At 43.9% G+C, this 13071-nt stretch overlaps 1 long non-coding RNA gene across 1 annotated transcript; it reads right to left on the reverse strand.

The window, feature by feature from the left end:
* Window positions 1-932: 932 nt before the first annotated feature.
* LOC111774451 (uncharacterized) lies at window positions 933-12269 on the reverse strand. Its single transcript, XR_002809453.2, has 3 exons — window positions 12014-12269; window positions 11359-11405; window positions 933-3612 (listed from the first exon to the last, which is right to left on the reverse strand). It is a non-coding gene; the product is annotated as an uncharacterized lncRNA (long non-coding RNA).
* Between the last annotated feature and the right edge of the window lie 802 nt (window positions 12270-13071).

Here is a 13071-nt window from a genome sequence, read left to right on the forward strand (position 1 = left end):
AAAGCATGGCTGAAGTTCTCCAAACAGAAAAGAAATAACAGAAGGATAACAAAGAACAATAAAATGGTTAAAAGTGGGAATATATTTCTCCTATCCTTCTCTTCATGATGTTTTAAAATTATGTTTGATAATCATAGCAAAAACTATAATGTCATCTGATGTGTGTTCAATTTTTGTAGAAGAAATATTGACAATTAGATTTAAAAATTGAGAAGGATAAAGACACCCAAGTGGAAATAGGGTTTTTACACTTTAATCAAAGTGGCAAAATGATGATACCAGTAGATAATTATAAGTTCCTTATACATATTGTAATACCTAAAGCAACCACTAAAAAAAACTGTACAAACATATGTTCAAAAATACTGCAAATAAATCAAAATAAAATTCTAAATAATGTAGAAATTACTTCTAGGAAGTCAAGAAAAAGGAAATAGAGGAACAAGAAAGAGCAAGAATAAATAAAGACAAATAATAAAATGACACACTTAAGTCTTAACATATCAATAATCATTAAATGTAAATGGTCTAAATACAGCAATTAAAAGACAGAGATTGGCAGAGTGGTTAAGAAAACATAACCCAACTATATGCTATCTATAAAAAAACTCACCTAATATACTTAGGAGTGGCTATATTAACATCAGATAAGGTAGACTTCAGTGCATACAAAAATATCAGGGACAAACAGGGATGTAATATAATATAATGCTAAAAGTGATCAAGAAGATGTAGCACTCCTAAATGTGTATGTACCAAATAATAGAGCTTCAAAATACCTGAAGCAAAAACTCATAAAACCTGGAAAAGAAACACTTAAAATCCACAATTAGAGCCAGTGACTTCAACACCACTCCCTCAGGAATTGATCATACAACTAGACAGATACACACACACAAAAAAAAAATCAGCAAGGATATAGAAAAACTTAATAACACTATCAACCAACAGAATTTAATAATGGCATAACTTGAAGATGTTGTGGATTCAGTTCCAGACCACCGCAATAAAGCAAATATTGCAATAAAGTGGGTCACATAAATTTTTTGGTTTCCCAGTGAATATAAAAGTTATCTTTACACTATAGTATCATCCATTAAGTGTGCAATGGCATTGTCTTTAAAAAAACAGTGTGCATACCTTAACTAAAAAATAGTTTATTGCTAAAAAATGCTAACCATCATCTGAGCCTTCAGTGAGTCATAATCTTTTTGCTGGTGGAGAGTCTTTTAAAAAATGCAACATCTGCAAAGTGCAATAAAATAAGTTATGCCTGTACACATTCACAGAGCACTCCACACAAAAACAGTAGAATACGCATTCTTCAAGATAACTGGTTTTCAAATGTTTTTTCCCAGTCTGTACCTTGTATTTTCGTCCTCTTAACATGTCATATTTGTGCAGTTGTGCAAATCTATATATGGGACAAAATTGTATTGAACTATACACATGCACACACATGAATGAATGCATGTAAAAAAAGTGATGAAAACTGAACACAGTCACTAGTCTAGTCTAGTATTGTACTATAGTTGTTGCTTAAGGCTGCCATAACAATGTACCACAAATTGGGTGACTTAAAACAACAGAAGGGGCCCGCCCGGTGGCGCAGTGATTAAGAGCGCATGTTCCACTTCACCCCGGGGTTCGCCGGTTCAGATCCCGGGTGCTGACATGGCACTGCTTGGCAAGCCATGCTGTGGTAGGCATCCCACATATAAAGTAGAGGAAGATGGGCATGGACGTTAGCTCGGGGTCAGTCGTCTTCAGCAAAAAGAGGAGGATTGGCAGTAGTTAGCTCAGGGCTAAACTTCCTCAAAAAAAAAAAAACGAAAAACCGAAATTTATTGTCTCACAGCTCTGGAGGCCTGAAGTCTGAAATTGGTGTGTCAGCAGGGCTGTGCTCCCTCTGACACCTGCAGGGGAGAATCCCTCCTTGCCTCTTCCCAGCTTCTGGTGGTTTGCTGGCAATCCTTGGCATTCCTTGGCTTGAGCTGCATAACTCAAATCTCTGCCTTTGTTATCACATGGAATCCGCCCTGTGTGTCTCTGTCTTTACATGGTCATCTTCTTGTAAGACACCAGGAGGAGCCCATCCTACTCCAATATGACTTCATCTGAAGTAATTACATCTGCAACAACCCTATTTCCGAAGAAGTTCATGTTCTGAGGTCCTGGGACATTAGGACTCCAACATGTATTTTGGAGGGGAAACATAATTCAACTCACAATGTGTAATGCCAATTATATGTAAATTCTGTTTTGGATATTGTACTACAGTTATATAAAATATCAGCATTGGGGGAAGCTAGGTGAAGGGACATGGGACTTTGTACCATTTTGCAATGATATTTTTTTCCTATGAATCTATAATTACATCAAAATAAAAATTCTTAAGAGATGTTTTGCTTGATAAACAGAGATCAAGTTGGAGGTCTGACTCCATTTTCCATCTTCACTGGCACATTTTGGGGCTTTACATTTCCAACTGTTTTTGACACGGAATGAATTTTCTCCTGTGTGTTTCCTGTGGTTTATCCTAAGTGTTTTCTGAATATATAGCATATTTTTAAATACGCTGCTCAGAAGCCTTGAGACCTTGGTGATTTCCTTCTCATTGCAATCCTTCCTAAGAATTTCACAAGTAAATCACCAAGCCTCCTAAGCAATGATGGTCAACAATTTCTCAACCCTGCATATGGGAGAAAGCATTATAATTCTAAACAATGTTCCCTCCTCTCTAGTCTCGAGTTACTGTGGTCTGGGCCTGGGGAAATGGTGATGTTTTCTTGACCTTCTTTAGGGAAGGCTTGGGAGAGCATTCCTGATTTCAAGCAGCTGGGCTCTGTGGTTCCTGTAAGGTCCTGGAAATTATCTGATAGGAACTAGGAACATAGCTATGTGGAGTGGAGCCCACCAGAGAAGCACCATGGGACCCAAACTTTCTCCTTCCTTCTCGCTTATTCAAGTGCAAGGAGCCAGAGGGGTTGACCTTGGGGAAGATAAGCTATAGCCCAGAGCCTAGGGTTTGTCAACCATACCATGAACCTATTGCTCATTGTGTCTGAAGAATGGGAGCCCAGGATGCAGGCCAGTGAAGAAGTCAGGCAGTGGCAGAGAGAGGGAGGAAACCTGACAGCTGTGATAAAAACCTAACCAACATGTGGAGGGAGATAGAAGTAGGGTTACTGCATTAGTTTTCTATTGCTGTGTAACAAATTCTCACTGACTTAGCAGCTTGAAACCACATGTGTTTATTATCTTACAGTTTCTGTAGGTCAGAAGTCTGGGTAGGGTCTCTCATAAGCTTTTGGCTGAGGAGCATTTCCTTCTGGAGTGCAGGGTCTACTTCCAAGTTCACATAGTTCTTGGCCAAATTCAGTTCCTTGCAACTGCAGGACTGTGGTCCCAGCTTTCTTGCCCACTGGATGTCATCAGTTAGAGGCTGCTCTCTGCTCCTAGAGGTCACGCTCAGCTCCCCGCTCATGGCCCATCCACAGGCCCTCTCACATCGTGGCAGCTTACTTCCTCAAGACCAGCAGAAGGATCTCTCAGGTTTGGAATCTCTCTTCAGGAAGGGCCTAATCTCATTTAAGGGCTCAGGTGATCTCCCTGTTGATTATTCAAAATCAACTGATTAGAGATCTTAATTTCATCTGCAAATTGACCTTCACCTCTGCAATCTAATCCATCATATTCATAGTCTTGCCCTCACTTAAGGGGAGGAGCTTATTTGGGATGTGTACACCAGGGGAGAGAAATCTTTGGGGACTCTCAGAATTCTGCCCACTACAGGTGTGGGACGCTAAGAGCAGGGCCTGAGACGCTAGGTCCAACACTGGCTTAAGTCTAGGACAGGACAGCTGGCAAACTCTCCAACAGAAGGCAGAGAAGGAAATCAAGCAGAGCCCAATTTCAAATTAAACCCATGTGGAAAGGGGCTGGGATAAACTAAAACTCAGACACTCTGCAGCACCGTAGGTCCTGAGACAGGTGGGTACTGATGGACACCAAGGGCTATTCAGGAGCCCAGGGTCCTGGCAGTAGCAGAGCATGGCTAGCTTCTGAGCCATGCCAGCATTTGACACATAGGTCACCCAAACCTTCTCAGAAGGGAAGGCCAACAATTTCTCAACAGGGCATGTGGGAGAGGTTGCCATAATTCTCAAAAACGGCCACTTCTCTCTAGTGGGGCCTGGACATGGAGAAACAGTGGCATTTTCTGACCCAGGTTGGGAAAGACAGCTGCTGACATTCTCACCACCACACCAGTCGGAATCAGCTCAGGCACAGGCTGGCCTGGGCCTACAGATGGTGGAAGATGGGGGCACTTCTCACAGACTCAGATCCTGGGAATTGGGAAAGCCAGCAGGATTAGAAACACGCTTTCCTAAAAAGGAGCTCTCTTGTTCTCACAGATTTTGAGGAGCCATCTCCCATAGTCCAAGTGGAGAATGGTGCAATGGGCTGAGTTACACGCAGGTCTGATGGGCTGGGCCAGCGGCACAGAGATGCGGTAGTCCCCCTTACCCACGGAGGATACGTTCCAAGACACTCAGTGGATGCCTGAAACCGCAGATAATACTGAATCCTACATATACTGTTTTTTCCTATACATACATATTTGAGGTGCAACAGCAAAACTAGCATGAACTTCTTTTTCCTTCTTCACAATTTCACAAATAGAAGATTTGTTCTTACCGTAGATCTTAGCAACCTCAGCATACAATTTTTTTTCTTTCCTTATTAAGTCAGGAACTTTCACATTTTCACTTAAAGGAAGCACTTTATGGTTTCTCTTAGGCATATGTGAATTGCCAGCATTACTAATCTTGCACTTTGGGGCCATTATTAAGTAAAAGGAGGGAACACAATCACTGCAATGCCGCCAACAGTCCATTTGATAACCAAGACAGCTCCTAAGTGACTAACAGGCGGCTAGCGTAAACAGTATGGCTCCGCTGGACAAAGGGATGATTCAAGACCTGAGCAGGATAGAGGGAGACTTCACCATGATTCTCAGAACAGCATGCAGATCTTAATTTTATATTTATAAAACAGAGACAATAACGCATGTATTAAAACAAAAATGCTTGTAAAAGCAGTCAGGAAACTGTAAACCATCACCCAGTGAAGGTCTGACTGTTACTATAACATTTTAACAAATGGGCAGCTTTAGTGAATAGAGATAGTTTTGCTTTACATGCAGACAAATTGCCCTGCTGTCTCATTGACCATATACGTGACTAAACTGAAAGCAGACTGACATATGGTTTTCTTTCACATCCCCATGCCGAAATATATAAGACTGGCAAGTACAATTTGCCGTCTCTAAGATTTAAGACGAGTAAGACAAAGGGAGATCCCAAGTCAATGAAATCCACGTTCAAGGCACAGTTGCCCTCAGCTCTGTGACCTGGTCCTCTGTGTGTCTCCTCTCCATGCCTGTGTCCTTGGAATTCCTCAGCCGAAGCAGACGCCAGGAGGGAGGAGGCCATGAAGGATAAGCAACAGGAGTGGAATCCACCGGCCTGGAGCAGGGAAGGGACCTCACTGGAGCAGGATCTGCAGGTCCAGGTTCCAGGCCCAGCCCCTCGCACCCCTGTAGCTACTCTTCCATGTCCTCCAGGAGGAAATACCACCCCCCACGTTGCTGAGATGAGGCAGCCAGTGCAGGCCAGGGGCCACAGTGGGGCCTCCAAAGGTGATATACAGACATTGTCTCCAAAACACAAGGAATGTGAAAAGGGAAGCTAGCCACGTGCATTCAGTCTCATTCTGTTGAATGACTACTCACTGAGTGGCCACTAAATACATCAAAGTCACATGGGGTGGGGGAGGGCATTAGAGGAAATGGAGGGGAATTAAGTCGACACACGTATTGGTTTACTGGGGCTGCCATAACAAAATACCTCATACTGGGTGGCTTAAACAACAGAAATTTATTTTCTCACAATTTTAGAGGCTAGAAGTCTGAGATCAAGATGTTGGCCGATTTGGTGTCTTCTGAGGCTCACTCTCCTTGGATTGTAGATGGCTGTCTTCTCCCTGCGTCCTCACGTGGTCCTCCCTCTGTGTGAGTCTGTGTGCTAATCGCCTCTTCTCATGAGGACACCAGGCATATCGGGTTAAGGCCCACCCTAATGACCTCATTTTACCTAAACTACCTCTTTAAAAGCCCCACCTCCAATACAGTCACATTCTGAGGTGCTAAGCGTTAGAACTACAACATATGAATTTGGGGGGGTGCACCATTCAGCCCCTAAGTCCACCCCAGCCTAAGAGTGCAGCACCGGTCAGTGCATCACCCCACAGATGCCCACACTCCTTCTCTGCTGACATCCAGTGCCCTTCCAAAAGTGACAGGAACCTACTGGGCAGTGGAATGTCTCCTCTCACTTGGAGAGCTGATGCTCCAAGGGTCTATCATTGTAACCATGGTAACATGTGCTTCAGAGAACTTTAGGGAACAATAAAAGGGAAGAAACCCTGGAGGTCAGTTTGTTAAAACACCCAGCGTGACACTCCACTGGCCTGGTCACTCCTCTCAAATGAGGCTCTTGGGTGGGAAGTATGAGATGGAGCTGCCATTCAACCAACTGGCCAAGGGGCAAGACTGTGAGTTGGGCCTTGTGTCTGCTACCTCAGAGGGCCCTGCTTTGTCCTCACGTCCTGAGAATGGAACCCAGCAACAGATGCAGATGGCTTGCTCTTGTCGGCATTTGAAAGTCACTCTTAAATTCAACGTAGTGACTTGTGCTGAGAATTTCCAATTCAAAGAGGACCAATAGAAAGGATGATTTGGCCCCCATTCATTGGGCACCTCACAAGTCATTCTACTCCTAGACAGAGAAACTCACAGGAGTGGGGAGACATTCACAGGGGAAGGCACAGTCACCACACTGAGCCAGAGTTAGGTGATAGGACATAAGTGACTGAAGCCCAGGGCATCATAGGGACCTAATTATTAGGTCGCACAAACCAGGCAGCAGCCATAGCCTGTCCTCCTGTGGAAGAACCTGGGGCCAGATTAGAAATACTGGAGAGGCAAACACATCTGTGCCGAAAGGGGGCAAAGAGGCCATGTCCCTTCCTGGGCTTCCTAACGAGGAAGCAGCACAGCAAGTCTGCAGAGCCACAGCCGCGCTGGCAGCACCCACTCTGTCCCTGGGGGCACACTCTATCTCCTGGCCATCTGGTCAGAGGAAGGCATCTGAGAAGTCACTGCCATCAGAGTGAATCCTGTCCTTGAGCACCTGCCATGAGAAGTAGTCACATGGTGAGAGGAACCCTCAAAAACAAAGCGTCCCTAGTTGTGGGACACAGCCAGGCCTTGCTGTGCTCAGACTCACCCCACTATCGGCCTGCAAGGGAATCTAAGCTTGAAGATAATGAAGTCCCCAAACCAGCCTGTGTTCTGTGAGTACCTGTGTACATGAACTTGCTAGGAAGAATCGGACCTGATCCCTGAGCCAGCCTGAAAGAGAGGTAGAGTGGCATGCGGGTGAGCCCCAGTCAATGGCCCACCACAAAGAGAACCACTGGGCCTATGTCCTAGGCGTTTATCCCAGGGATTAGGCTGGACGCAGTCCATGTGAGGTTGCTGCTTCTGTATCAGATGCCCAAGCCTGGAGCCTGTGGGAAGGATGATGGACACGAAATGTAGGAAGCATGAGAAGAAGGATCCCCTTTTGGCAGCACCAGACCAATAAGGACCAACTGGAACTGCTTTGATCTCTAGTTGGAGAGACTGGAGCAGGAGGTGCAGCAGGACCCTGGAAGCTCCACTGGTGGCTGCCGCAGCAACAATGATCTGTACTGACCTCTAAGAGGGTAGGCTGCTCCTTAGCAGTGACTTTCCACATCTCATGTAAAGTGTGGTCCACACTCTCTTGGAACAATTCAGAGAATTGTTGAAACAACTGAGCACAGAATTCTGGGGAATAACATTTCAGCTTAGCTAAGGTGACACATATAAATCCACCCAACAGGTACCGTGACCCAACCTAAGAAGTGACTGTTTCTCCTAGGAGGACAGAATCTAGGAGCTCTGGGATGCAACTGTAGGGGATCCAAGTGCCCTTTTAAAACGGGGTCAGGAAGGTTCCACGAGGCAGTGACATCCAAGGTGGTTTTGGAAACAAGGTGGGATCCTGGACATGGGGCCTGAGATGCAGCTGGCCCAGGGACAGGGTCCTACAGAGAGTCACAGGCAGCAGCATAGAACAGGAGCGGACAGAAGCAGTCTCCGCCTGCAGAGCTCAGAGAGGATGGGGGCGCAGAGATGAGCCTTCTGCTTTCTCCCCCAGGGCAAATAGGCAGACATAAAAAATGCTTTACAGGCATGAAGTTTCCTATTCCCTTGTGTGAAATTAAAGTCTTTGGACTGGAACCACAGTATCTTTTTTTAAGATCATGTTTCAGATGGTCCATTTTAGGTCTTGAACTCCCTGTGATACCTTACTTTATTTTTCCCCAATCTTTTACTACACTAAGTAAATATTAAAACATACATGAGGCTCAGATCTCCTTTCATTATTCATCAAGTGTAGCTGGCTCAAAACGTGAGGGGATTATCTTTTGTCTGCAGCCCTAATAAGGTTGAACCTCCATCTTTTCATATTCTCTCTCTCCAAACTTTTCCTTACCTCCCTCCTCCTTTTCACCAGTACGTCCTTAATTTTTCATTTTTTATTGCTTCTTACACCAAAAATCAAAAAGTATTATAATATTTTTAAAAACAAAAATAAAGGACATGTAACAAAAGAAAAGCAGCTGGCACATTACCATTTAACTAGGATCAAAAACTGTCTTCCAAACCTGTGTTCCCCTGGTCCCTTCCACATGCATCCTTAGTTGTACCTGGTGGGTTCAGGAAGGAGTATAATTTTCTACTTTATTCGCTTGATAATATCTCAGAGATTTTTTCTCTAAGATATTTGCCAAATTGGCTTCCCTGTTATCATTTACAACCAGGCTGCAGTTTTCAGGGAGTAAGCTAACGTCCATTTTGGTGAGGGAGAAGCCTTGGCTGGTGCTCCAGTGTTGGGAGCTGTGGGGGAAAGTGCTTTAGCCTGATGTGATCCTCAGAGAGCCACCCTTCTCTTCCTCGTGGGCAGTGATAGCTAGATCCAGGAGAATTCCTTTGCCATTCAGACACTAGCCTCTTAACATGCCTGAAATGACTTGAGGAGTTTTTCTATAAAGAGGTGTAAGGAAAGGAGAGTGGTGGCTAAGGTGCTACTGAGCATTTCCCTAACCACATCTCATCCCCGTATCCCCTCCCCGGAGTGGCTCACCAGGACTTGCAAGGTGAAGAGGTTTTTGTGTTCCTCACAAGGAAGACCTTGAAGGATCTGCATGCACAAAGGGAGGAAAGAAAACTAATATTTTCTTATTAAATTTTGCACCTAAAACCCAAATCTATAGTTTTATAAAGTGATCTTTTAAAATGCTGAACCTGGAACAAAAAAGACATGAGACATAGGAAACAAAAAGTAACATGGTAGATATAAATCCAAATATAGCAACAATATTAAATACGAATGGATCAAACAATCCAATCAAAGACAGAGATTGTCAGATTGGATTTTAAAAAGACAAGATTCAATTATATGCTTTCTGTAAGAGACCTACTTTAGATTCAAAGGTACAAAAGGGCTGAAAGTAACAGGATAGAAAAGATATATCATGCAAACAGCAAGTGTAAGAAAGCTGTAGTGACTATATTGATATCAGACAAAATAGACTTTAAAACAAAAAGTATTACTAGAAAAAATAGAAACATTTTATAATAAGAATCAGAAATATATACCACTATAAACATATATGCACTAAACAACAGAGCCCCAAATCATGTGATGCAAAACTGATAGAAACGAAGGGAGAAACAGACAACTCAACCATAATAGTTGGAGACTCCAGTACCCCACTTTCAATAATGGGGAGAACAACTAGGCAGAAGGCAATTGAGGACTTGAACACTGTAAAATGAAACCTTTGCAAGTGAAGGAAACCTTTTACAAGTTCTTAAGAGAGGAAAAACAACCTCCGAAGGGTGACATGGAGGAAGAGGGGGTGCTAGATGTGGGTTGGGAGATCTAACCTTGAGCCTTGCTGGGCTGTGCACTAACTAGGTGGCCTAGAGCTATTTACCAGAAGTCTCTGAGCCTTAGCTTCCTCACACATTAAATGAGGTGAGAATGCACTGCTCGTAGAGCTTTCACGTGGATTTCTAAAATGAAGTACATTAAGGAAATTAATTCCTAGGCTGTGCAGTGCAATCCAAATGCAAGACATGCTGATCCTGGGCCTGTTTGCCCTCAGAGCCATTCCAAACCCTTCCCCTCTCAGCATTATGGGGATAGAGCTTCAGGGAAGGAGGGGTCAACCCTTTCAGGCTGTGTTTCCTGGACTCCTCTGCCAGCTGGTTTCTGACAGGATTCACCCAGACAGACATATTAGTAGAGAGAGTGCAAGAAAGAGAGAAGCCAGGTTATTTCTCCATCACCATTTCCCCACACCTAGGTGGTATCTCTGGCAGTCTTCCCTGGGTCTCCAGCTCCTTCCAGACAAACCAAGTTCTCAGCTTTCATAGGATGACCCTCACACCTGGCCCCTTTTGGTCCCTCTCACCCAGTGGGGTTGCAGGACCCTCCAATGTCTCTGTGCTCTGGGCTCACAGTCCTCCTGTCACCTGGGTAACCAGTTTCCTCTGCTATAAATACTTAGAGTGGCCTCTCTTTCTCTGATTGCACCTTGGGTAATTAGAAAGATTTTGTATCTGGGGCCCAGCCCAGTAGCATGGTGGTTAAGTTTGCATGCTCCACTTCAGATCCCGAGTGCAGACCTACACACCACTCATCAAGCCATGCTGTGGCAGCATCCCACATACCAAATGGAGGGGGATTGGTGCAGATGTTAGCTCAGGAACAATCTTGCTCACCAAAAAAGTGTTTGTTTCTAAACTATGGAAAGTGTGAAGATAGAGACCCTGTCTTTATTTCAACTGATATTTATTGGGTTTTTGTTATTTGTTAGACCTTGAGCCAGGAGACAGAGATGAAGCAGCCAGACAGGGGCCTGTACTCCTGAATGCAGTCTTACTCCTCTTCACTCTGCCACAGAGCCTGGCACAGAGTGAGCGTCAATGCGTGTTTGTGCCTAGAGGGCTATTTAAACAGAGCTGGGACTTACTGCATGCTCTCTGTGCACAACTCCTTAACCTGCTGTAAATACATTTTGTATTTGATCTATACAACCCCCTAGGAGAAACTGAGGCAGTTTGCATGGAAAACCAGGGGGTACGATGGGAACCCATCCTCTTTACCACCTTCCTCACTGCTGATTCAAACTTACCAGGGTACCAGCTGACCAGCAGTCTCCTTCCAATCTCCTGCAACAACCTACATGAAACGAAAGCAGAATGCAGATAGCTAAGTTTGGGGGGCTCTTATTGGGGATCGCTTTTGGATTCTGAATGTGCGACACCATATGCTGTTGAAGTTTGAGTTCCCCTGAGCGGCTGTGTAGATGCTCCTCAGCCCCCACGTGAAGGAGGTGCCCCCATGGGTTTTAACTACATGGCCGCACTGTTTATTCTTCTACTCTTCCTTTTTACACTTCAAGTGATCTTTGGGCATAAAGCCGTGGGGACGAGTCACGGGACACTGAATATGTCCAAGGTGACTAACATCTTGGGACATTTTAGAACATTTTTGTATTGTTTACATTAAAAGAATGTGTATTTTATTTCATAACACAGAACTGGCATTTGACATGTTGAGTCAAAGTAAGTCACCGGTGAAGTTCCTGAATTACAGCAGGCAAGTAATTAGTCCCTGGAGGCCTGTTGCTTCAACAGTTTTCATTTATCTCTTTTCAAAGAACAATGTGGGTTTTTTTTTTCTTTAAATCTTAATACCCACTGAAACCCCGCGCCCTATAGCACCCTTCCCCACACACATGCCCAGCCCTTGTCCATCTCCAGATTCAGCCAAGACCGTGCACTGACCTCAACATGGGGCTCCAGCTTTGATGGCTGCTCCTCAAGTCCTCGTGGGTCAATTTTCCACAAGTCAACAAGTTGATTTTATTTGCTGATAATATTCACTCTGTTTCACATTCTAGCTTATAGTTGTGTTGCTGCTGATTGTCCAAATACTTTACAGAGAGAGAAAGATGACATTTTTACCAGAATAGAGTGCAACGCAGAGGCCAGGCTCAGGGTCACAAGTGCAGCAGTACAACTTTCCTATTTATGTAAAAAGGAAACAAACATTTCCGGGTTTGGTTGTCAAGCTCAGGACACCACCGATGGGGACGGCGCTGCCTTGGTGATTCGCAGAGCAGGAGGCACTTTCATTTCCAATGTGAACAACAAGTTCTACTTTGTTAATACCTCTTGGGTTAAAATTACTGATAAATACGACAGAAACATTAAAACCTTAAGTGTGTAGTTGCCTTTTTAAGTCTCGAGGACATTTAAATGGAATAACGCAACCATTTGCTATTTTTTAAGATATGGGTTTATGAGGATGGGGAGGTTATTTTTCCATACAATAAACTTACCAATTCAGACAAATTGAGGACAAGGATAGTTTAAATCAACTTAAATTCTGCATTAAAAGTATTTTAAGCATTTTAAGTATTTCCAAGTTGACACACTAACTCAAACCAGGTTGGCAAAACGTATCCTTTGTTAAAACAAAGAGGTCTTTAGTGGTGATTTGTGGATAGCTTTGGGGTTCAGAACAGAGAGAAGTTACTCAGATTCTGAGCTGATTTCTGATAGAAGGAAACAGGGAAAGCTTCATGCTGAAGCTGACATTTTAAATAAGTGAGACACAGGAGCGGCAGGAAGGTCATTCCCGAGCAAGACGTTGCCATTCGAAAAGACACAGAAGCAGGAACACAGGTAGATTTAGAGAAGGGTAGGATTTCCTACATGGTGAGCATACAGAAGGAAGGGTAGAGATGAAATGAGAAGGAAATTGGGATCAAGCCATTTTTCTTAGGATCGCCTTGATTTTGTTAGGAGCACTTCACTAAAAGATCCACATAGAGAAAATA

This window comes from Equus caballus, chromosome 1, assembly GCF_041296265.1.
Source record: "Equus caballus isolate H_3958 breed thoroughbred chromosome 1, TB-T2T, whole genome shotgun sequence".
NCBI classification, from domain to species: domain Eukaryota; kingdom Metazoa; phylum Chordata; class Mammalia; order Perissodactyla; family Equidae; genus Equus; species Equus caballus.